General features: G+C 44.6%; 1 protein-coding gene across 4 annotated transcripts in view; it reads left to right on the forward strand.

Annotated features, from left to right (window-relative positions):
* Positions 1-25227, forward strand: part of MID1 (midline 1) — a 590830-nt gene that overhangs the window by 225263 nt on the left and 340340 nt on the right. Inside the window, exon 1 of one of the 4 annotated variants that reach the window (XM_040467622.1) lies at positions 15560-15851. The exons of the other annotated variants lie outside the window; for them this stretch is intronic. The gene's annotated coding sequence lies outside the window, so the exon portion shown is untranslated. Of the gene's footprint in view, positions 1-15559; positions 15852-25227 lie in introns of those variants that run through there. 4 annotated transcript variants of the gene reach the window in all.

The raw sequence follows: 25227 nt of genomic DNA on the forward strand, positions 1-25227 counted from the left end.
ATAAATTTATAATACAGTTTTGGAGGTCAGAAGTCCAAAATTAGATCTCACTAGGCTAAAATCAAGATTTCAGCTGTGGTGATGCTTTATGGAGGTTCTAGGGGAGAATTGGTTTCCTTGCCTTTGATTCATGGCTCCCTTCTAGCAATGGTATCACTGAGACCTCTGCTTCTGTCATCACATCTCCCTCTGACTATGCCCCTGCCACCTATGGTTTTTCATCTAAGGCCCTTTGTGATTCTGTTGGGCCCACCAGGATAATTAAGGAGAATCTCTCTATGTCAAGCTGCTTAACTTGATAATGTCTGCAAGGTCCCTTTTGCTATGTAAGGTGACATTCACAGGCCTGGGGTTTAGGACATGAACATCTTTGGGGGACCATTATTTTGCTTACCACAAGATCCATTGAATAAAATATCTATGTCTTGATGCTGGTAAAATGTTTGTCTCTTTCTTTTTTTTAAATTTTTTTTTCAACATTTTTTATTTATTTTTGGGACAGAGAGAGACAGTGCATGAACGGGGGAGGGGCAGAGAGAGAGGGAGACACAGAATCGGAAACAGGCTCCAGGCTCCGAGCCATCAGCCCAGAGCCCGACGCGGGGCTCGAACTCACGGACCGCGAGATCGTGACCTGGCTGAAGTCGGACGCTTAACCGACTGCGCCACCCAGGCGCCCCGTTTGTCTCTTTCTTTATAGCACACAAACTTTGTAATTTGTCTGGTTTCTGTTTCTTCCCTGGCTACCGGTGCTCTTGGAGCTAATAGTTGTGTCCAATTGCAATACGTCTGCTGACTTGCTTTCTTATCCAGCTGCTGCCCTTGGTTCATTATTTTGTTCTTACTCTTTTATTCTTATTTTAGCAGTTCTGTTTTGTCTGTGTCACCTATTATAAGTTGATTTTGAAACATAACTAGAATATACAAATCCCCATATTTAAGCTTAACCCTTAGATCCTCTGATTCCTAATCTCTTGCCCTCCAAGGTCAGCACCGAGTGAAACATTTTCTCACTTGATACCTGGACTTTCTCCTTTCTATATCTCACTCTAATACTCCTTCTTTGTCCTTCCCACAGCCATCTCTGGACCTCCAAGCCACTCACCAATCTAGTTGTCAATTTTCCCCAAGGGACTGTGAGTGAGTAGCTCAGTCTCCACCCATTGGGTAGATTCTGCGAAGGCCCTTTATTTTGTGATGGATGAACTAGTCTCTGAACCCTTGGTCAGCCTGCCCATGGAAGAAAGATCTTCTGAACTGATCTCAAATACACTGGGCTCATTAAAGTACTTGAACAAATTGCCCTAGTAACTCCCATAATAGCCATACACCTCAGGGAGACAAATAATATTATCCATATGTTACAAGAGGAAATATTGAGTCAAAGAAGGCAAAGAGAGCTATAGATTCTATTTCTTTGGGAAAATTATCTCAGTTTCAGGGTTTTAGATGACTTAGATGGATGAATCCCAATCCTAGTTTTCCATTTCATCAGTACACCCCAATTATTGTTAGCAGTGGTTTGACAAAATAATTTTGTTAGCCTAATTAAAATATAGATTTCAGATTCCATAGTTTGGAATGGTCAGAGGAGCAGAAAATGGAGTGCAAACTTTAGAAATACGATTATTAAAGTGTCTGCCAAAATGTTTTGAAGTTAAGCATATATGTTCAGCTTAATACATTTTTATAAAATGAACACCTATATAGCCACTCTCTCCTTATGCCCAAATTCTGTCCATACCTCAAAGACCAGATTAGATGCTCTTCCACAAAGACTTGCATAAGCTTCCTCCTTGTAATCTTTTTTTTTTTTTCATTAAATTCTAGGACCATTTTAGTTGGATTCTTCTAATATCCCATAACGTCTGTATTTAATGTGTGTGTGCGTGTGTGTGTGTGTGTGTGTGTGTGTTCACATTCATTCGCTCTCACTGTTTTACTATAATTTGAATATGGTTCATCAGAGAAGAATGAGTGAATGAATGAGGAGGGAGTAAATGAGGGGTCAGGTTAATGGAGGTCACCCAGCCCGGGATGGAACAGTCAAGTCCACCATGTTTGGGAGTTAGACAAGGGTCAGTAAGCCAGGTGAGCCATGGCAGCTCTGGACAAACACTTCGGCCCTGACTTCAGGCTGAAGCTGGTCTTCACTCTGTCTACCTCCTGGGATCAGGTGGCCTGGATGCCCTTAAACAGTGATCAAGGTTAAAAGGGAATCCAATATTTTTAAGTGCATCCTGCTCCTGTTTAAAGAGAGATAGGATGAGTTTAAGGAGAGTAGGGCATACTGTCCCGCTGCTTTACCTACATTTATATTGTGTTTTACACTTTTCAGCAGGTTTTCACATATACATTCTTGATTCAAGCTCGGGGGAAAATTAATTTTGCTACTGTATTCATATCTGTTGACCATGGAAGAGAGTCTCCAGGGGCATCAAACACGCGCCACTTAGCTGAAGCAAGTAGAGAGAGATTGGTAAGACTCACCGGCTTCCCCACCTTTCCCAGGACAGGGTTTTTGTTCCTCAGCTGTGATCTGGAAGAGACAAACCTGTGGGTCCTCCGAGCATGATTTCATCCTTGGAGAAAACCTAAGAGATAGAAATTCGTATCCCTCCCTTTTTACAGATGATGGAACCAAAGAGCTTCAAAGAGTTTTAATGGCATGCCAAAGGCCGTCTGTCTACTTCCTAGTTGAATTGGCTGTGTTCTACTCAGTTGTGGTGCATGGGAGTCTGATACATAACGAGAAAGCAGACGTGGGGATTTCGATTCAAAGAAAGTGACCGAAGTTGTGCGAATTATGATCTTGTTTGTGACTAAAGTTTAATATGAAGTGATACCAGTTAAGTATTCTTAAATATGTACCCTGATTTATTGTAGATGGTAATAATTGAGTATCAACTCTATATAAGCCCCTGGGTTCATGGGGCAGTGCACCCCACAAAGCTGCCTTTTCCTCATATTCCAGATGGGAAGTAGGACACAACTCTCTTTGCTTTCAAAAATCAAATCTCTCTGGTCCTTTTTAAAAATTCCTATGGTCAGAATTAGCTGGGGCTCTGGCTCTTGATATTTAAAGAAAAACCTTTTAAATTAAAAAAATCCCACTTTCCCCCTCAAGAAGCCTACTTTTTATGTATCAAATGAGCTTTGTTTTGGGATTATTAGGATTTGCTATGAGTTTACTAACCTGATGCGGCAAAAACAGTCGAATTATGTGTTCTATGCAGTATCTGAAAGCAGTGTGCACTCAAGAAGTTTGTCTCTACCTGGTATGTAAAAGAAAAGTAACAGATAAGAAGGCTTAGGGGAGACAAGCACAAGGGATTCCCCCCAAATTCTCTTGCATTTATTACCATAGTATGATAGTTCATTATTATCATAGATACAAATTATCATATGCAGTAAATCCCATTAATCTTGCACACTTTCTCAGTTGATCATGCCAGGTTGAAGCCTGGAGGTTTTACCATAAAATCTGTTCATTTATGTATGTCTTCTGTAGGTATGTAGGTGTTTAGACATTAGAGATTAGAAATTGGACATTAGAGGTAGAGGTAGAGGTGGAGGTCATCAGTGCTTCTTCCCTGGGGGAAATTTCTGAGGGACACACACACACACACACACACACACACACACACACACCAGGGAACATTTAGCAATATCCAGACATGTATTTGGTTGTCACAGCTGGGAGAGAGAATATACTGGTATCTAGTGGGTGGAGGCCAGGGATGCTGCTCAACACCCTACAGTGCACAGGAGAGCCCCTCTCCCCCATACACACACACACACACACACACACACACACACACACGCACGCACACACACACCAAAGAACTTTCTGATCCAAAATGTCAATTGTGCTGAGGTTGAGACACTTTGAGATAGATACAAAGATAGCTAGATACATAGGTAGATACACAGATACACAGGAATAAAGCTAGTTATATGCTAAGTGCCAGACATTGTGCTTGGCAGACAATGATCAGGGCATCCCTCATTGACAACATAACTTGTTGTACAGTCATTGTGCGTTTTCACACCTCAACATCCCAGCCTTGTTTCCAGCCTACGTACAAACCCGGTTCTTTTTTGGGAAAAAGAAAGTGTCTCCTCTCCCAGGATTTGACATCTTTCTAATCAGCATCCTTTTAGGAGTAAAACCACCTAAACATGCGTTTCTAGGTGAAGGTAATTTTTTGTATAGCATACATAGTTCCTAGCGCTGATAACAAATTCAGCCGGCTTAATCAGATTCAGATTTGGTATGCTGTTTCAGTGGAAAAGGAAAACAAATGTAAGAGGGCACTTTGGAACTTTGGCTCTTGTTTAGGAGTTTATGTAATTTGCTGCATTAAAGTTTAAATCCAAGCTCGCAATAACTTCACATGTATGATATAAAACTAATTCAAGATGAACTATGCAGTCCCCTGAGATGTCTTTGCAGATCTCTGTCCCTGTTCTCCCACTTCCAATATGCCAACCATTACCAAAATCTCAATCAGTTTCTAGACAGAGATTTCTTGCATCTAATATGGCTTGTGGATTCTGGGACCAACGTCAATAAAAGATTTGGAGCCCTGGGTGTGAGTAGCCCGTCCAGGAAATACATGTTTGGACTGATTTAGGGTACACACTAATCAAACACTTTTTTTAAGTTTATTTTTTTATTTTGAGAGAGACACAGAGAGTGAGTGCAGATGGGGGAGGGGCAGAGAGGGAGCGAGAGGATCCCAAGCAGGCTCCCTGCTGTGAGCACAGAGCCCGAGGCGCCCCTCTCCCCCCTCCCGCCACACTCTCGAACCCTGAGATCATGACCTGAGCAGAAATCAAGAGTTGATCGCTTAACCGACTGAGCCATCCAGGTGCCTCACTAATCAAATACTTTTGATTGACTGTTAATATCTCACACTTAACCTTGTCAAGACTATCCTGACTTATAGTTACTACTGTTTCAAGTCCCTTTTTAGAAAAACACCATGGAACGTGTAAGTGAATGCACACTTGTCTATAGAAATTCTAAGCACGCATTAATTGCAGATTAACTGTGAGGTTAAATGATCAGGGAAACGTCTGTGAAATGCTGGGACCCCTTTGAAGAAGAGAACCCCAAAGACTTCATATGTGCAATTGTGAAAACTTAACCTAACCTTAGGGATTTTGACTTTTTTTTTTTTTTTTTTTTGGCTTCCCATTATATCTATTCCCAGGTAGACCAAAAGCTAGATTGATTTCTAAATAGAAGTACCCATTAGGATGAAGCCAAGGTCAATCCTAAATGTATCCTTCCAGCATTGGGACACCAGACAGTATGGGATTCTCAAAGAACAGCCCTCTAAGACATGACAGCTTTCAGTGTCAAAAGCTTGCTGATCAGTCTCTCTCTCCAAGGTTCCTGAAAAACTTGCCAAACCAGAGCTATTCATTGACACGTCTGCCTTCAAAATCACATAGAAAAAAAAAAAAAAAAAAACTAACATTTGAAAATAGAAAAAGGCAGAGAAGTTTCTCAGTACTCCAATATGTTTCCAATCTATGTCAAATCTCTCAGTTCTTTTAAAGACTAATCCTTTCTTCTGATCCCTGTAGCTTAAGAGAATAATAGCAGGGGGCCACCTAGCCAGGCCGGGGAGCTCGAACTGCTGGAGTCCACCAGAGGGATAGAGTCTATTTCCATATCTGTCTGTTTCCTTTGCATGTTTCTGCCTCCGTCCCTGTCCTTCTCGATGGCTCTTTTCTTCCTCTTGTCTTTCCTTCTCTGGCTACAGTATAAGACTAATGTGTTATTCTTGTTTGGTGGGGGGGGGGGAGGCATTTAAAAACATGTTTAAATATTTAAAATGGTTTTAAATTTTTTACTCGCTTATTTTTACATAATTTGGGATCACCAAAAAAGTTTCCGAGAAAGTACAGAGACATGCTGTATACACTTGGCCTGGTTTTCCCTAACGTTAATGTCTTCCATGACCGTGGTAATTCTGTCAAAACCGAGAAACCAACATCGTACCTTACTCTCAACTGAAGTCCAGACTTCATTTGGATTTCTCTAGTTTTTTTTCACAAATGTCTTCTTTCTGTTCTAGGATCCCATCCACAGGACTCAGTGCATTTAGTCATTATGTCTCCTTGAGATCCCCTGGGCTATGAGTTTCTCTGTCTTTCCTTTTCAAGACTCACAGTTTTGAGGAGTGCTGGTCAGGTATTTTGTAGAATGTCACTCTCAATTTAGCTGCTACGATCTGAAAGTTCGTGTGCCCCCAAAATTCATATGTTGAAGTCTTAACCCACGTCGTGATGATATTGGGAAGTGAGGTCTTTGGGAGGTGACTAGGTCGTGAGGATTAATGCACTTATGAAAGAGACCCAGCAGAGAGCTCCCTGGCCCCGACCACCTTGTGAAGGAACGGCATGAAATCTGCGACCCAGAAGAGGGCGCTCACCCAGCCATGCCGGCCTCCTGGTATTGGACTTCAAGCCCCTTCTATGGGTTTGGGGAAAAATAGCACAGAGGTGAAGTGAAGTGTCCTTCTCGTGCCATCGTAACAGGGGTGTTTTATATGCTTCACTAAAACATAACTTTTGACATTCTTCCAACCTTTAATTAAGTTGCTGTTATCTACCCTAATATCTGGACGCATGGCTGACACATTACCCGCTATTACTTGGCAAATGAATGAATCTCTCTACGTCTGTCTCCATCGTCACCTATACTATGGGCCAGGGGCCCCGGGTGGGAAAAGGAGAAACTGTAGGCAGCCTAGATGCTGGCCATCTGATAGTCCAACCACTGCCATCGATCTGGGTTTTAAAGCGTTAGTTAAAAAATCACTTTGGAAAACCGTGATGCATTTTCATCTTCCTAAAAGAATGTTCTAAATTTTCATTTGGTTTTGATATTCAACTGTGGTGTTTTAAACGGCGCTAATGAAGTGAGAAGTAAGCATCTAGGAGTGAAGAAATACAGACCTTGGGAAACGGGGAGGTGGGTTAGCATGATTGCTGTAAAATTGCTTGTTTTCATTGCCCTTTGAGGATTGGCCCTCCCGCGTGGTTATTTGCCATCTCATTAAAAGGGAAACTCTCAACGACATGGTCTTGAAACACCTGCCTAGCCAAATGGAGAGAGGTAGCCTTTTAAGAGCTGTGGTTTTATTTTCTCTGTAGCTTGACGGGAGTCTTCATACTTGACTCAAAGCGGTGAAGTTTTGAGTGGCCAACAGACACAATTAAACGACGCAGAGTTAAGCGAATTGCTTAAGAATTCAACCTGCTTTATTTTGCGGAACATGTGTCCCCTCAAAGTTGAGTTTAAAAGGCCAAAATAATTGCTCGCCTTTGCTGGTGTCACTGGTGGTTTTGCAGGGAAGTCAGCTTCTCTTGCGCCAAGGCATACAGAAAAATTATCTCCCGCTGTGGGGAGGTGGGAGGATGAGGCTGACCCGAGGAAAAAAGAGTTTCTTTGATTTTCTAGTCTTTTCTACATTAGCTGTTAATAATTGTTAAGTGTCCTGGCATTTTGCAAGCAATTTAAAGGCCAAAAATCCCCGGGGTGGGGGTAGTGTATGGGAGTAGGATGGGTGGGGGAAATCTATAATTCTCGTCTTCTGTTCTGAGAATAAACATTCTTGACTAAAAGAGAAAAGGCACCTTTTCTCCCTAATTGACAGTGGGCCCCCAAATCGGATGATAGGTCTGTGAGGAAAACCTGGACAATTTCTAGCCTCTGCTCCTCTTTGGGTTCAAAAACTGCCAAGAAAACCATGAGTGACAGAAGGGGCTTTTACAGGGAATCAGGCACCTAAAAATCAGCCTCAAGTAGAGCATCAAAAATTAACTCCTCAGGACGATTCATATCCTACAGCAAAGTTGCTGTTTCAGTACTTGGACTGGGAATTGCAAAGGAAAGGTTTCTTAAGATAAGCATTTGTGTTTCGAATTTCCCCCACTTGGCTCTTTATGATAACAGCTTTGGTAAATAGCATAGCAGTTGAAACATTTATTATTGGAACAGAAATGCAATTACATGCAGATGTTGTGCTGTGACCCGTTGCTTTGTGCTGCACACGTTTTCAAGCTGGAGGAGGAACACGCAGGTCACCGAGTAAATGCTCTAGGCTGGGCCCGGCTTATTCTCCTCACTTGACTTATCTAATCTCTTTCGTGGGTGTTGCCACAATCGAGGCCTCCGTGGCCCTTCTTGGCAGCCGGTTTCATTGCACGATTACTCCAACTACCGTCCAGAATGTCTTTTCATCCAACGTAAACGTTCTCTACTTAATCCAAACCTGGCCCTTTCTCCGACATTCCTGTTCTGAGACACATGAAATGACCGCTGGGTTTCTTTTTTCAAGTTCGTCACTGTTGTCTACTTTTTGTCAAGGTGGGCCTTTTGTTTTGTTTGTTTTTTGGCTTTGCGATGAATGAACTATGGTAATGTCAGGTAGCGACCAAGAACTATGAAGGAAATCAAATGGGTAAGTTGATGTAGAAACACTGGAGGTGGGACGGGTGTGACAGTGAGTCCTGGTTATCATGGGTGGCCTCCTCCTGGACAAGAAGAAGTCTGCATACATTCTGAGGGCTTAGGGGCTAGCAGTGAAGATGCCAGGTGCGTTGGCTTCCTATTGCTGTTGTAACAAATTACCGCAAGTGTAGTGGCTTAAAAGAGCCCACATTTATTATCTGACAGTTGTGGAGGTCAGAAGTCCAGTGCATTTCTCACTGGGCTGAAGTCAGGGTGTCCACAGGGTTGCTTTCCTTCTGGAGGCTCTAGGGGGAAATCTGTTCCCAGCTTCTAGAGGCTGCGCACATCCCTTGGATCATGGTCTCCTTCCTCCATTCGCAAAGCCACCAATAGCTAGCCCAGTCTTTCACCTGGCATCGCCCTGATACTGATCCTTCTGCCTCCCTCTTCCACTGTATGGCCCCTGTGATTACAATGCCCCCCCCCCCCCCCGCCGGATAATCCAGGATAATCTTCTTATCTTAAAGTCAGCCCATTAGCAACCTTAATTCCATCTGCAACATTAATTCCCCATTGCCATTTAACATAGCCTATTCACAAAGTTCCAGAAATTCAGATGTGGACATCTTTGGAAGGCTACCACCATGCGGCCTTCCACACCAGGAGGAGCGTTCCAGGCGGTGGGGATAACATATACAAAGGTCCCGAGGTCTGAGCAAGGTGGGTATGTTGGGGAAGGAGAAAGAAGGCCAGTGTGGACTGTGGAGAACTCTGGGAGCCGTGGTCTGATAACTACATTGTATTCTAATTATACGAAGATACCGCTAGAGGTTTTCAGCAGAGAAGTAGCATGATCTGATGTATGTTTTAAAAAGATGGTTTGGGCTGCTCTGTGAAGAATAGACTTCAGAGAGGCAAGAGCAGAAGTAGGGAGAACAATTAAGAAGCAATTACAATCATCGAGTTCAGAGTTTCTCCAAAAGGGGTAATGTCATGCCCTCCCCCGTCACCGCAGCTGCAGGAACATTCAACAATGCCTGAAGATACTTTTGGTTGCTGTGACCTGGACGGTAAGGGGAGAGAAAGTGCTCCTGGCATCTAGTGGGAGGAGGTCAGAGATGCTGCTGTGCCTCCTGCAGAGCACAGGACCGCCCCATCACAAAGAATGATCCAGGCCAATCGTGCTGAGGCTGAGAAACCGATCTAGGCACGAGACGACACTGACTTGGACTGCAAGAGTCAGAGGCGATGGCAACGAGCAGTCAGTTTCAGGATTCAGGGGCAGTGGGACAAAGACTCACCCATAGCCAGGCTTTAGCTTTCAGGGCTTTATCAAAGGAGGGGGAGGCTATGGGGCTGGCTGCAAACCAGAGTGCTTTGGAGAGGGATGGGGTGCAGGTGTACGTGGGGGAGGAAAAGACAGATGGTGTTTAGAGTGCTGGGCTTTCCTCGACGCGCCCGAAAAGATACACCACAGGGTTTCCGTTGCACTTCATATTGGCTCTATTCTCCCAGCCTCTGTGCACATGGTGTTTACCGTGGTCTCGAATTGTAAACCCAGGGAACCTGGGTACTATTTCCTTCTCCGTCACCACTAGCTTGTTGACATGAGACAATTGACTTAATCTCTCCTTGTCTCCCTCCCTTCTCACCTTTGTCTAATAAGGACAACATTTGCTTCATTGACTTCAGCTAGTTATGAGGAACTTGGGGGAAAAACTTAAAAGTGCTGTGTGCGTATATTCTGTCGCGAATTTGTGTTTCCTTTAATTTCCTCGTTGTAATCCTTCTAGGTTTTCTTATATTTTTTTCCTCATTAATATTTTTGTAGCCGAAAGGCAATATAGTTGATAAATACTTGATAAAGTAAGACAGTAAATTATATTTTGGATTTGATTCCCATGACATCCTCAAGAATTACAGATTCTATGTCCATCACTGGATGAATGGATAAAGAAGATGTGATAGATACAGATATAGATAGCTCCACACAATGGAGTATTACTCAGCAATCAAAAAGAATGAAATCTTGCCATTTGCAACTACGTGAATGGAACTAGAGGGTATTATGCTAAGCGAAATTAGTCAGAAAAAGACAAAAATCATGACTTCACTCATATGAGGACTTTAAGATCCAAAACAGATGAACATAAGGGAGGGGAAGCAAAAATAAGACAAAAACAGGGAGGGGGACAAAACAGAAAAGACTCTTAAATATGGAGAACAGAGGGTTGCTGGAGGGGTTGTGGGAGGGGGGATGGGCTAAATGGGGAAGGGGCACTAAGGAATCTACTCCTGAAATCATCATTGCACCATATGCTAACTAGCTTGGATGTAAATTTTAAAAAATAAAATAAAAAACAAGCACACAAAAAGAATGGCATATTCTAATTCTTTCTGAGTATTTAATAAGGAGGCTGGTGTAGTAACACTTCTGGCTAATTTCATTTAATCTATTTCACCAATTTATTCACTAGCACCTGTGTGGAAACTACTGTTAAAGGAACTTGAACAATAGAAAATGGCCAAAATAGAGCTCCTCTTGCCTTCTAGGCGTTTGCAGTCAATTTTAGTGCCTTGCCATTCTGGGACACTTCTTATAATGTAGAGAGCAGGGCTCTGCACAGTTGCGCCCAAGCTTGGCTGCCTAGTTTCGTCAATAAAGTGTTATTGGTACCCAGCCATACCCGTTCACTTACATATTATCTGTGGCTGTTTTGAGCCACAACAGCGGGGTTGAGTAGTTGTAGCAGGGAGACTTATGCGTGGCAAAGTCAAAAATATTCACTATCTGGCCCTTTGCAGAAAAAGTATGTGACTGTCTGAGCTAGGGTACTTGGTCTTTTGGAAATGTCAGCTCTTGCTTCTAAATTTGCTCTGATTTCTTATTTCTTGAGATGAGGCTCACTTAATGCCCCCATGCCAAGGGCTTTACAAGTAAGAGTGCTAAGCTGCCAGTGTATATTCAACTTACAGGCTTGTATTTGCTGAATATAGGTTTTCTAGCATGTATTTTGTGGACCATTCATTCTAATCCTCCTTTTGTCCCTGTTGGACATAAGCTGCTTTTTTACCATCATTCCCCCCCCCCCCCCCCCTTTTAAGGGTCATTTTGAATTATAATACAATCCCCTGAGGTGTTAGCTATCCAATTTAGCACCATCTGCAAATTAAATCAACTTGTCTTTTATTTCATCACTCAAGTAACTGATAGAAATATTAAGAAGAGCCTGCCTCGGGATATCCTTTTTAAATGTCACTGTTTCCCCCAAGGTTCAGGCAGAGCCACCGATAATCGGAGTCCACCTTTAAGCAAGCACTCTCATGGAAACCGGAGCTGGTCAGTAACTTCCGAGCTGAAACGGCCAGTCTTCAGGCCACAAGGGGTATTGAATATGCCTACCTAATTGATGCTTTCCTCCAGCTACATGGTCTGCCGTATCTGCCATGTGTCCATTCGTCGTGTATTCTAGTTCTGTCTCTTGCTTTGAAGTTAAGCGGGGCCAGAGGACTTGCCGTGGCCAATGAAGGGTGAGCAGAAGTTAAGTGTCCCTTATGAAGTGAAGTTTTGAAAGGCAGGGCATGATTCACCGGGTCCCCGTTTCCTGCCTCAGCAGCCGTGGAAGTATGTGTGGAAAGGAACCTTCATCAGCCTGGGCTCCCGAGTGGCTGTGAATGGAGAACCTTCCCCGTTGATCTCTGTAAACATTTGGCCTGAGTGAAACAAACACCTTTGTTGTTACAAGCCACTGAGATCCAGGGGTTCCTTGTTAACAGAGCATAACCTCACCCATCCTGCCTGATACAGCACCACAACATTCTTCTAGAAAGCTCCACTAAAACTAGGGACCATTCTTTTTCTGTGTGTCCTTTACGATTAGTACCCCGCACAGACCCTTCTCCATAGTACGTACCAATTAAATGCTTATTGAGTGGAAATAAACTCAAAATAGATTAGCGGACAGATATCAGGCTGCAGTGTTAGGCTTTTCCGTCACTTCTTTACAAACAGAATTAACAAGAATAACTCCTTGTGCATCCAGTTTCCCGAGCATCTCCAAGATGTCGTGCAATTGAATGTGCCGGTCCTCCTCAATTGGTCGAAGGAGGTTTCATGATATGACAGACACATCAAATGTTACCTTTCCCCAATATTCACCTTATTTGGCTCAGCCCAGGCCCACCAAGTCTGATCGTGGGAAGGCCGGCCTCTGGCCTTGGAGAGGCCACTGACTACAGTGAAAGTGTTAAGCTTGGACATTTGTCTATTAATCTTTCTATATTGTTGTGGAACTCAGTTAAACATTCTTGTGTTATGAGAAATCCAGGGCACCGTGAGAGTTTCACATTCCATAACGTGGATGTACACAGCCTTTCCTGGAAGATCGTTAGCTCTGTGATGGTGCAGGCGTGCCCAACTTGCTTGTGGCTGTATTCCCAGGACCTAGAAGAACTCCTGGACCATGTGAAGCATCAATAAATGTATTGGGAATGATTGAAAAAAACAAAACAAAACACAAACCCAGTAGGTCCTCGCAGTAATCTGTGAGGTGCGTGGCCACCTTTATTTTCCCTCGAGAGGTGAAACGTCAAAACATTATAAGGAACTTACCAAAGGTCACACAACCAAGACATGGAACCAGAATGGAAGCACCTTCTGACTCCAAGGCACCTGCTCTTCCTTGGGTTAGCGTGGTACCCCCAGGGTGCTGTAGAAATAGCAAGCGTCCTGGGGTCTGATGGACTGAGATTTGAATTACCGCTCAACTACTCATTAGTTGTATGTCATTGGGAAGTTCTAAAATCTGTCCCCTGATGTTTTCCTTAAACCACTATGATATTTTCTCCCCTTCGAGTAGGTCTTATATTTTATTTAGTTTCCCATAAGTGCTATTTTTGGGGCACGGTGTAATTATTCCGCCGTAAGTACTCTCTCTTTGGGGGCCTCTATGGTTAGGCTGAATTCATGCTGTGTCAGTGAGCCAGCCTTTCCCAAACCATTTCTTGAGGCGTCCAAAATGGATTTAGCAGAGGGTTATATTCCTTCTTTGAAATATGCTACTTTGAGATCCAAATTTCATTTTGACCTTCCAATTCAATAATTATAGCCTAAGATATTTTATGTTTAAAACCTAAATGAGTGTTTGCTTAGAATTGTAAGAACAAATTTGGAGGCCAGATTAAGGCACTTAAAGGTTTAGCCTGTCCTGGGAAAAAAAAAAAATGCATTCTTTGTCTTGCATCAACATGTTAATAAAGTCTAACGTTCCTGCATAAACAGAACTTGCTTCAGCGGGAATTATGAGAACATAAAGGGTGCACGATCACAAATGGGCTCTAGTAGTGTAAGCCATTTACGTGGCATGGAAGAGAGTTTTACTTAAGATTAATGAGAACCCAATAAGTAGAAAACACTAATATTCCTTCCTGTGGGGGAGTCGAGATGAGTCCTAACTTGATGCAGTAGAAACGTGTGTACCGTGAACAGAAAAAATGTGTGCAATATTTGCAGTTATATCTTCATAACATTTTATAACCCGAATTCGTATTCAATAAAAATATACCTCCTATCTCATTTTATGATCTTTCTGGAGTCATTTAAAGCCAGTCGTTTTAGCAGTAAGTTATGACTAGAGAAAAGAGCATTTTAATCCGTTTGTATATTGCATTTAAACTCTCCGGGCGTATGATTATTAAAAATTAGATTTGAACGTGGAAAGCTGCCATTTTAATGTTCTTCTGTCCCTTCAAGTTGGTTCTATTTTTGGAAATTCTCTGGAAGTTCAAATCTAGAAGATCTGGGACTGGGGGCCTGCCACGGGCTGGTCATGAGACTCAAGAGCGATCGCTTGATCTCTGCGCTCCTGTGGAGATGAGAAGAAACACCGTGTGGAGCATCTTCGCCCCGCCGAAAATGCTGTTCAGAGATTAGTCCCCCGTCCTGACAGTGCGACTTTTGCGCGTCACCGCTCTCAGCAGAAGCTCACAATTTTCAAGAGTTGATCTGAGCCAGCGTGGGAGCGCCCCCAGCAGAAGCTCTTCGCAGTTGGTTTGTGCCGGTGCTGGCTTAGGTGCCGTGTAAACATCCTCTCCCCTTCCCTGAGCAGAGGCCTAAGGCGCAGCGCCGAGCTGTTTTTACTAAGACGGACGCTCCGCGAAGAGGGGACACCCAGTGGATGAAATACAGATGATTCATCTGAAGAGAGGTTTTCTTTAGCAGGCAGTCTCCACCTCCGACACCCGGCCGGGCGCTGCAGAGTCTCGAGTCTCTACTGAGTCACAGGAAGACTTGCCGCCGAATTGGTTAGCCTTACACGGAATTATTACTGGACTTGGCGGTGGATAAACATAAGGGGGGGAAGAGCCAGTTATTAGACAATTGCTCTGTCACATGCTTGCATTTAGAAGCCACAGTTCGAGCCCAGAGTCGGGCCTTCCAGGAGTTCTCTTAAAGGTGGATTGTCTTATCCTCTTAAGTCCAGGAAGCTGTTGAAAATGTTTTTCCGTGCAATTATGCAAATTCACATGCCTTAGGTTTCCTTCCTGAAACCATCAAATGACACGTCACTCTGTGGGCTCGGGAGGGTTCTTACGGCGAGTACATAGATGTCATTACGTGTCGTTTCGCCCATCAGAAAATACAGTAGCAATTACTGCCTTGTCAAGGGAGTACACTCCAAATGATCCAATTGCATTATCTACTGAGGGCCCCGGGAAAGTTGAATAACGAGGAGCTGCCCCGCTCACGTAAGGCACTTGAGCCTTATTTGGTGGACGTGTAGTCACGCTCTCGTCCTAGCACACCTCCTGTTTGCGTCTTTGAAAACCCTTTCAAGACGAGTTCACCTGGGTGTAAAAACCTAGAAGGCAAACGATGCCATCCCGTCCTTTGGTTTTGCCCCTGCCAGTGCCTCCGGACACTGGGCGGTCGGTCCCAGGTCCCGGTATAAGATACGAGCTGTTGACTCACAGTTGTACCAGAAGGGCCAATTTCACAGACCGCCAGGATAAAGATGATTTTAATTAAATCGCACAAATCCCTTTGTGCTGCAACCAGAGCCGTTCTGGAATGCATAGAGTTAACCAGGTTGCCGGGATTCCTAGTTAACTTCCTTCACCAGGAATGCAATTCATGTTTACCTATATAAGGAAACCTGTTAGGCCGACCTGAGTTTGGCGGATGTTTGCGCTGACGGGGAGGCGCGTGAGCACACAGCCTGGAAAGGGGAGCGAGCCGGCGCTGGACAGAGCAAGCTTCCTGAACGCCCCGGCCGTTCAGCTGCTCCGAGGCAGCCCGCTCGGAGGACCCACAGGCTTGTCTCTTCCAGATCACAGCTGAGGAACAAAAACCCCCGTCCTGGGAAAGATGGGGAAGCCGGTGAGTCTTACCGATCTCTCTCTGCTTGCTTCAGCTAAGTGGCGCGTCTCGATGCTCTCACCCAGGAAGCGAAGGGAGAGGCGTAGCTCAGGGTCCAACCCCACAGCTCCTTCGCGAACGAACACAATGACTCCGCAAATACCTCCACACAACTTTTCCTGCCTGGTTCGTACACCGAGAATTCACAGAGGCAATGACCTTAGCACCTGAGACATTGCAGAGAGTGTTTTTACTAGCCAAGAGTTTGCAGACCGTCGCGATGAGCAAACTCTCTCGTCTTTTTTGCACGCTGAAACAGTGGAAATGAGCCTTGGGGTGCTTTGCGAGAAGGCTGAGCCCCCAAGGAAGTAATAGTAAATCTAAGTGGGTTCTTAAAACCACAGGCAGTGTGATATTCTGCAGAAGGGCAATTTGTCACTAAAAAGGCAGTCTGAAGGTATCATTTTTCATTCATGCAGCAGCAAACTCTTTGCGTCCTGCACATTGCAGTAAAGGACACCTTCTGACACACCGAGGAAAGAAAGAAGCCAGGCTGGGCTCTTTGTTCTAGACAATGTAAAGATCACTCGTGCATTGTGACAAGTAGCGGGCGTCTATTTATATATGAGGCGAGAACGATGAACAAGGGTTTCATGTCAAAGGCATTGCGGTCGATTAAGTTGGAATTTGGCTATACTCTCTACGTATACAAAAGTCTCAACCTGAATGTAATTAAACACGGAAACGTGAAAGTGTTTACCAGGCTTCCAGGGGAATCGTATTATACTTGGGAACAGCCAATTGTAAGACACAACTGCGGAAGAAGAAAAAACTATTCCAACTGAGTTCTGGGGCATAGGTAAAACTTTGGAAAAGAAAGTGAATTTCCTTATAGGAGAGCTGTCAAAAGGGATTTGGAATCCGGTACAAAGTTTTATTTTTTTATTTTTTCACGGCAAGGGGGTTTTCCTAATTGAGTGAGCTGTGCCAGTGACCGCGGCGAGTTAAGGACCCGGTTTCTGGGTCGTCCCATTCCGAAACTAACTTCCAGAAAAGTAATCGGTGTGAACAGATAGGAGAGGGTGATCGCTTTAAAAAAAAAAAAAAAAAATCGCAAGTGATCGCAAGTAATCACAAGCCTCTAGGAGGCTACTGATTAAATATGGGGACCAGCAGCTACCTGCTCAGAAAAACAAAAGCTATGGCCAGTTTTATGTAGGGTCCTTGACTTGAGAAAGCATAACTCTCCACAGTAACATAGTTTAAATGAAACCTGCTCACGGCCAGGAGAAGGAAACCTAGAAAAGCTGTATGTGTGGTACAGTAGACGTTTTGGTAAATACAATTCTTAATAGCAAAAGCAGCAGAACTTGGAAGAAAGACACAGGCAGACGTTTTTGAGCCAGTTTCCCAACGGGAATCAGTAACCCAGGAGACACAAAACACTATTTGAAAATACACGGTTAATAACAGATGTTTATACCGGGTTGTCCCGCCCTGCCGATGCGATGGCCCCAGGCCAAATCAACCGGCACGTCCGCTGTTTTTCCTGCGAGTTCATATGCACACGGTTATTATATACTAATTACATCGACAGCCAGGGGAATGTATAACCAGAAAGATAGATAAGTCTCTTGGGGTGCGGAGGGCCTCGGGTAGACGTCGGGGTTTTGAGTCTCGTGACAACGTGACTGCGGACGACTAGGGGTCTTGTCTCCACGACCTACTCATCCTTGGCTGCTCGGCAGCTCGTTTGGGGGCAAGAATGGTGATGAATGTATTTAACTTAACACCTTGGTGTTAATAGAGTTTGAGGAGGACTCCTTCTCGAAGATGCAAGTTATTTCAGGGTCTGAACCGATCCTGGGATGCTGTGTTGTCGCCTTAGCCCTTTTCAAGCCACCGCTAGTGTGTTGTGTGGAGGGCACAGCCATCCGGCAGCCTCTGTAGATCTGTGAGATGTTAGGAGGGGTCTTGGTTAAAGGAGATTGAAAACACTTGGAGGGAAACAACCAAAGAGAAGCAGGCCTTCTCAGAGCCTTACCATGCCCGTTCGCTAGTGTGTGTTGTGACTCCCTGAGCACGTGTAACGTCAGAAGTGTGGTTTGCTGCAAACTGGACTGATGGCTTGTTTTTTGCCTGATCACCTAATGCATATTCTTTTGGGCAGAGTTTCCCAGTGGCTGGGCCACGGAGCACTGGTGGACAATGAATGGGTCACAGACCTGCCCGGATGTTGGTCTCGTTTGTCATCTGGGCCGTCAAGCCGTGCCTGGGCCGGGTGTATCCCCCTGAAATTTATCTCTGGGCCACGCAGCTTCCCCATTGGGCCCCAGGGCAATGTGCAGATAGGATCAATTTCTGTATCCGACATGATGTGTAAACGTTAGGAAACTGTCTGACGGCCCAGGCCCAGAATACAGATCGAGCAAGTCAAAATTCTGCTACGCTGTGTTAACTTGGGCCTTGGGGCTAAATGTGAAGGAAAATACCCACGCTCTTACCGTTTTTCATGCTGTGGTGGGGATGTCAAAGCCCTCCATAAGTCATCCAGTTTGCCCTCTTTATTCCCTAAAGAATTTAAAGAGGGATGTGTGTGTGCGCGTGTGCGTGTGTTGTTCTATTCTTAAAGATCTCCTAAAAAAACCTGATGACAAAGCATTTCCCCATGGGATCCTTTCTAATGTTTAGTTATGCTTTACACTTGCCTTCCTCAAACTGCTATCAGGGTTTGTTTGCCCGGGATTCCACTGCTGCCAGTGTGGCCTAGTCCAGAGGCAATGACATAAAAGAACCTGGTTTCAAAAGTGATTTATTAAATGTAAATTCTTTCCTTGGACACCGTACCAGATTTGTACACAGCATTCCTATCCCTGGTGAACTTTCTCTGGCTTTCTCTGCCTACCATTTGACATCAATTACCTTTTCAAAAACATTTGGCGTTATTAATTCCTGTTACGTTCATTCAGCAAATATTTATTGAGTGCCTTTTGAAGTTCTGTGCTAAGTACTCTGGAGGAAAAGCGGGTATATAAGACACAGATGAATTTAAACCAAATCTTCATGAGATGTGAATTGTGACAAACGCACTTGACCGCTTACTTTTTCGCTGATCATCCCAAGGGACGTTCTTTAAGGCAGAGCTTCCCAACTGGTGGGCATAAAGCAGGTGACACACAGGTCATGATGGTCGTGCTGTCAGTGACCAGATGATTTCCATGTCAGAACACGTCAGGGAGGCGCCAGTGGACGTGGCTGTACTTACAGAAGAAAGGTGCCACCTGGCTCGGTGCGGCGCATCTGTAAGTGACAGAGAGCCGGATAGCACTTCTTTACAGCTTCTTCATGGAATTTTCCCGACCACGCTTCCTTGGGGGTATTAGGGATTCCCGAGGCACCACGTGAAGAGGAGAGCTCTGACGCTGGTTTTTAACCACCGGAAATGATCAAGGTTCAAGTTCCAGTGACAGTGCTTACGAAGCAGGCAAAAAAAGCTGCCGTTACTTCTGAGGTTGTGTGTCTCAGGCTTAGAACGAGGGAGCATGAATTAATAACTGGTTTGTGTCAGTAGGATTCTCCAGGTACCTAGGGCATTGGCAAAACCAATTTAAAATATATTTATATTTGAAGAAAGGTTAGCTGGCGAGGTGATAGACGAGACTAGGGTTTCTAGTTAAATGTAAAAGTACATTTCCATATTTTAATTAATTGCTTGCAATCACATAGAAGGGAATCTTCTGCGAGTGAACGTGGCAGAGAAATTAAGTTACTTTCTATATTATTGCCAAGGGTTCGGTTAATTTTATTTTTTATTTAAAAGGAAAATAAAAATGGATGGCAGTGCTTTGCGGAACATAGCATTCTCCAATGGGCATGGTACTTACTAGCTGGATCTACATAAAGAATGGCTCTAACTGTATGTCCTCATCGGTTCGCTCTCTTGTGAGTTGCCCTTCACTTGTCTGAACTTGAGACAGAGATGAAATTAAGCAGAACCCCCTCAATTTGGCAGTTTGAGTTTTAACACGTGACAGAATTGGAATTTCGGTTGAAGAGCTGGAGCCAGGAAATGCTGCATTATTTATAGGTATTGTTCCGCAACCGAGGCCTTGGTTATTTAAACCCAAATTTTTCCCCCCCCCCCCCCGAGTATCTAATTGTACAGTTATTTAGATCTGTCCTGACGCACTCATCATGTATTGCCTTGGGGAACGAAACAGTATATAAACTATAGAGAACGGATCACAAGTTTACTCGAACTGATATACTTGGCTTAAAGTTAAGAAACAAAGCAGTGGATGGTGGGTTTGGCCAAGTCATCTTAAACTTCTCTGGGACTCGATTTTCCTCATCTATCAATGGAGACACAAATACACAAGTCATTGGGTGGTTATGAATATTGAAAACGGTCATGTCTGTCAAAGCACCTAGTGAGATGCTGGGCATGAGGCCAATCGATAAGTACTAGTTGGAGCTGAAATGGGCGTCTTCAAGTAAACAATTAAGGGATCGAGGAAGTACACACACACTGGGGGCCTGGGTGCGATTTTGCCCACGCAGTGACTTCCAATCTGCTTTTCAGCGAAGCATGATATACTTTCTGATGTCCCGTTCCAGGTTCTCTTTGCTTATTTGTGTTCACCTGCTTGTCCCCCATAGGTTTTTGTGTGTGAGACACTTGTTTGAAAGCCTTCTGCCTTCTGGGGCGATCTATGTTATCTCAACCACAGGTTTCCGCCGTTTAAGGTGTTTTCTGAAAAGTAACGCGTTTTATAAACAAAACAAAAATATTCACTTCCGCGCTTACTAATCTGACAGCTTGAAAGCTTTTCCGATGGCAGTGGGGGGAGACTGGGCTAGTAAATCCATTGATAAAAGCCACTTGTTTTATTAACAAGTTAGAACATTTCCCTGGCTTCAATTTATAACAGCTTTCCAGGAGTCTTGGAGATGGACCTCTCGAAAGGTGTCATGCCCCCAAGGTTACCCTCAGACCCCACTCTCTTTCTTCCACCCCCCACCTACTACATCCCTCTGCTTTTTGGTAGAAACCCAAAAACAGTAGAGAAGCTCTTTTAAAAGAATTGTTATATTCTGGCACAAAGCATGCACGTGACAACTCCAACTGAAAAGTGATTTAGAAAAGTTGGGGTCTTACAAAGTTTATCTTGCCTATGTTTCCCATTTATGCACATACAGGAGGAACGTATGTTTTTATACAAAAATTGGTCTAAATCAGCCTAAAAGGACTCTTTCAATAAACACAGCATAAAATATTTAAATGTGAAGAAAACATTGTTTTATAGTCGAATTGGAAGATTTTTTTTTCTTTCTTAGTGTTGTATCTTATCTCAAGTTCAATGAAAATAAGTCAGAAGTAGGGGATCTACACTTTTCTTATTAATGTTTTTTAACGTTTATTTATTTTTGAGAGACAGAGGCAGAGCGTGAGCGGGGGAGGGGCAGAGAGAGAGGGAGACACAGAATCCGAAGCAGGCACCAGGCTCCGAGCTGTCAGCACAGAGCCTGACGCGGGGCTCGAACTCATGAACCGTGAGATCATGACCTGACCCAAAGTCGGACGCTTAACCGACTGAGCCACCCAGGCGCCCCGGGATCTACACTTTTTTAATTTGTATTTTAATTCCAGTTAGTTAACATACACTGGTTTATTAGTTTCAGGTGTATAGTATAACACTTCAACACTTCTATACATCACCCAATGCTCATCGTGATAGGCATCGACATTTTGATGAAGCCACTGCTGTGGACTGGATCGTGCGGCCCTCCCCACTCCCAGAACTATACCAGAACTATATTCCTTCCTCACATGGTCCTACCTGGGAATGGACTTGTCCATTCACACCTCCAGGAACATCCACCAAGTTACTACACTCCTCTGTGAGCTAATTCCTTAACCTTTCTATCACATGTCCACAAATGCATTAAGAACCAGCGTGCTCGGTGGATTCCATAGATCTCCTGGGTATCTGTCCAGACCACTTCCCTCCGGTCCCACCTGAGCCCTGAGAGGATCTCTCTCTGGCCTGGCGGACACCCTTCCTCCTCTCCATTTCTTTGACCGGCTTTGCCAGGCGTGTGAGCCATTGGGGTGCAGCTTGTTTCAAATAATGCCTGGAACTCAACAGAACTCAACGGTAGTGAACATAATATGAACTTCTGTGACCAAGAAAGTCCATGGGCAGGCAATGACAATTATGTCATGACTGCGGCCTAGGCAGCAACACGTGTAAGATACATCCCAATACCAACTATGCTAAATTGGAGAGGATGTTCCCCTGAGAACCCATGAAATGGAGTGAAACTCCCCCATCCCATAGGGATGCCTAAAATCTCGGCATTAGAGAATGATTTCATTGTCTTTGGCATGGATTTCTTTCCAATTAAAACTAAGTAGGAGAACAAGATCCCATGAAAGTGGGACAAGGGGTGATATAGGGATGAGGATACAGGAATGGAGAGAGGACGGAAAAAGAGAAACACAAAAAAGAGAAGCTTCCATGGTATTTATCAAATTCCTGCTCCGAACCAGGCATCACCCTACATGCTGAGGCACTCAAGTAGATAACGGTGTGCTGCAGGAGACAAACACTGATGAAATAAATAGCCCACAAACAAGGGGAAAGATGCACCTGGAACAAAAGCTATGAAGCATAGCTATATGCTGCCATGAGATTGTACTGGGGCAGAGGGGCGCTTTAGCTTCCATCAGAGGATGGAAGTCAGAGAAAGTTTCCCCAAGAAAGAGATGCTTGTACAGAGAGCTAGTAGGAAAGGATGTGAGTCGGTGGGTTTGGAGGGGTAGGAAGTGGGCAGACTGTGTTAGGGAGTTTTCAACAAGGGATGACATTTGTCTTTTGGAAAGGCCACCTGGGCAGCAACATAGAGAAGAAATCAGAGGGGGCGTCAGAGTGAATGTGGGTGAACCAAACAGGAGCCTAAGAGAGGGGTGTAGGGAAAGGTGATGCCTACTATTTTAAAAAAGTTCTTAAGGTTTATTTATTTCTGAGTCAGAGAGAGACAGAGCACGAGTGGGGGAGGGGCAGAGAGAGAGGGAGACACAGAATCCGAAGCAGGCTCCAGGCTCCGAGCTGTCAGCACACAGCCCGATGCGGACCTCGAACTCACGAACCAGGAGATCATGACCTGAGCTGAAGTCAGACGCTTAACTGACTGAGCCACCCAGGCGCACCAGGTGATGTCTACTTGTGCTAATATCGCGGTGGTAGAGATGAAGAGACGTGGATGGAGTTTAGTTACATTTCAGAGGTGAAATAGACAGGAGTGGACGATGAATGGGATAGGGGCGATGGCAAGGGGCAAGGATGCGTCAAGGCAGACTCCCAGGAAGTTCGTTCCCCTCACTGGAGGGATATTGGCATCATTAAAGATTTAGGGAATATTAAAGCTGACCTGTTCTGGGGGTAGGGAGGGTTATCGTTTGCAGCCCGATGGAGTGGAAAGTGCACGAGCTTTAGGGCTGAGAGCATTGCCGTGGATTCAAGTCCCAGCCCAGCCATTTACTGGCTGTGTGATGCTCGGTTTCTCTGAGGCTCAGTTCTCGCATCTTGAGAAAAAGGGATAAACGTCTACCTCACGGGGTTGCTGGGACAATCGCAGTAACTTCATAAATGGTCAGAGGTCCTGCACGCATGAGTCACCGTTCTTACTCCACCCGATTGGCCAGCGGCGAAGCGTCAAGGAGGAAGGACTATTTTCACCACCTTCCTGGGGGCGAGGGAGTCGGGTGGTGTGTCCGAATTTGGACAGCTGAGATCTCAACACTTGGTAAGTTTACCGAAGTGCAGTTTTCTCCTTGTTGATAATGTACAGATTCCTTCCCTTTATTTCATCCCAGCCCCCTCTCCTCCTCGCTTCCTCAGCCTGGATTAAGGGAGCCCCTGTAGGAATCAGCTCCGTTCCTTTTCTCAGCTGAGATCCCTTATCACTTGTAAGAGGACTATAGGCTTTAGGAAAATGTAACCTGAGAGTTTGCACTAACAGATGAGCACACTCGATTAACTTCACGCTCCCTGTAGTGTTTGGGTGAAGGTTTTACCATTCTGTTTTTCTAGCATCAATTTAGCGAGAGCATTTTATATGACACGTGTAATTCTACTGCCCTCGAGTGACCTCAGCGAATTCCTTTCCGGCTTCCAAATATGCTCTCATTAAAGGGAGCCGTTAGGCAGCGTTAGGAAAACCTTGTAATGGGCAGGTGAAGGGGAGGAGGGGGTTAAGCCCTGTGGAATCCAGGTATTAGCTTCCCTCTCCACAGGTGTTCTGGGAATCGTAGGATCCCAGTCGCTACCAAAATTCGCCTCCAGTTGCCTTGTTCCATTTCTTTCCCTTTGTTCCTGATACACACTATTAAGTCTCGATATTTTAGAGCCACAGTCCTCTCTCAGTAATTATCAGGAAGATTAACTTTCCCACCACGACCGTTCAGTTCCTTTGCCATGCAAGAAACACTTACTTTCATCCGGAAAAGCACATGGGAGAGAGTGAGAGACTTTCCCTTTGGTCATCTCACTTGCGCCACGTTTGCGTGGAAGACGCTGAAACGCTCATGTGAACTTTCAGATAACCAGCTTGGTTCTCCATCCGGACACTTGAGATTTTACCATCTCCACCCGGCCTGGGGGTTGGGTGTGTGGGAGGCGCGGGGAGGGAAGCGGAGTGGAAGCTGTTATCTGGAATAGAAGTCGTAGACGCATTTTTAAGAGCTTCCCCTTTCTTCTACCTTTCCCTGCCTTCACTTTTTTTTTCTTTCCTACGCAACCCACTTTGGCGCAAATGCATTCCAAGATGTAAGGGCAGTTTAAAAAGGCAACTCTAAATCTGAATTGTGTCTCCAGAGGGCCTGCCATTTCACTTCGTAAAGACCCACTTGGCTTTAGTTTTGCTGAGCTCAAGGCAGGAGCATTCCACAGAAACTTGCCATTAGCATGTGTGAGTGTGTGGGTACTCCCTCCACATCTGGATGGGTTACAAGTCACAGCACAGTATCAGGAAGCCAGCAGAGAAAGAGTTCACTTTGCCCTATGAATGTGCCAACAAATAATGTGCCGATAGTTCAAAGATCATGAAGGAACCTGGGAGAATGATCCCGAATGAAGGTCGCGGCAAAGAGCAAACACATCACACGTTACAGTGCACGAAAAAAACGGTGAGAACCTCTGTTTTCAAGCCCCCAAATAAAGTTCTTGCAAAGATAAAGCTGTGCGCTTTGCACACCATCAGGCCTTCTGGTGTGTTTATCCTGCTCGGAAAGACTGAAAATGGGGGGAAGGAAGGGCCTCTGCCAACAGATTGTAGGTCATAAATTAGTTAATAAAATCTGTCCTGTGTTATCTCTGAAACAGCCTATTTTATA

This window comes from Herpailurus yagouaroundi, unplaced genomic scaffold, assembly GCF_014898765.1.
Source record: "Herpailurus yagouaroundi ecotype Mexico unplaced genomic scaffold, PumYag 67525, whole genome shotgun sequence".
NCBI lineage: Eukaryota > Metazoa > Chordata > Mammalia > Carnivora > Felidae > Herpailurus > Herpailurus yagouaroundi.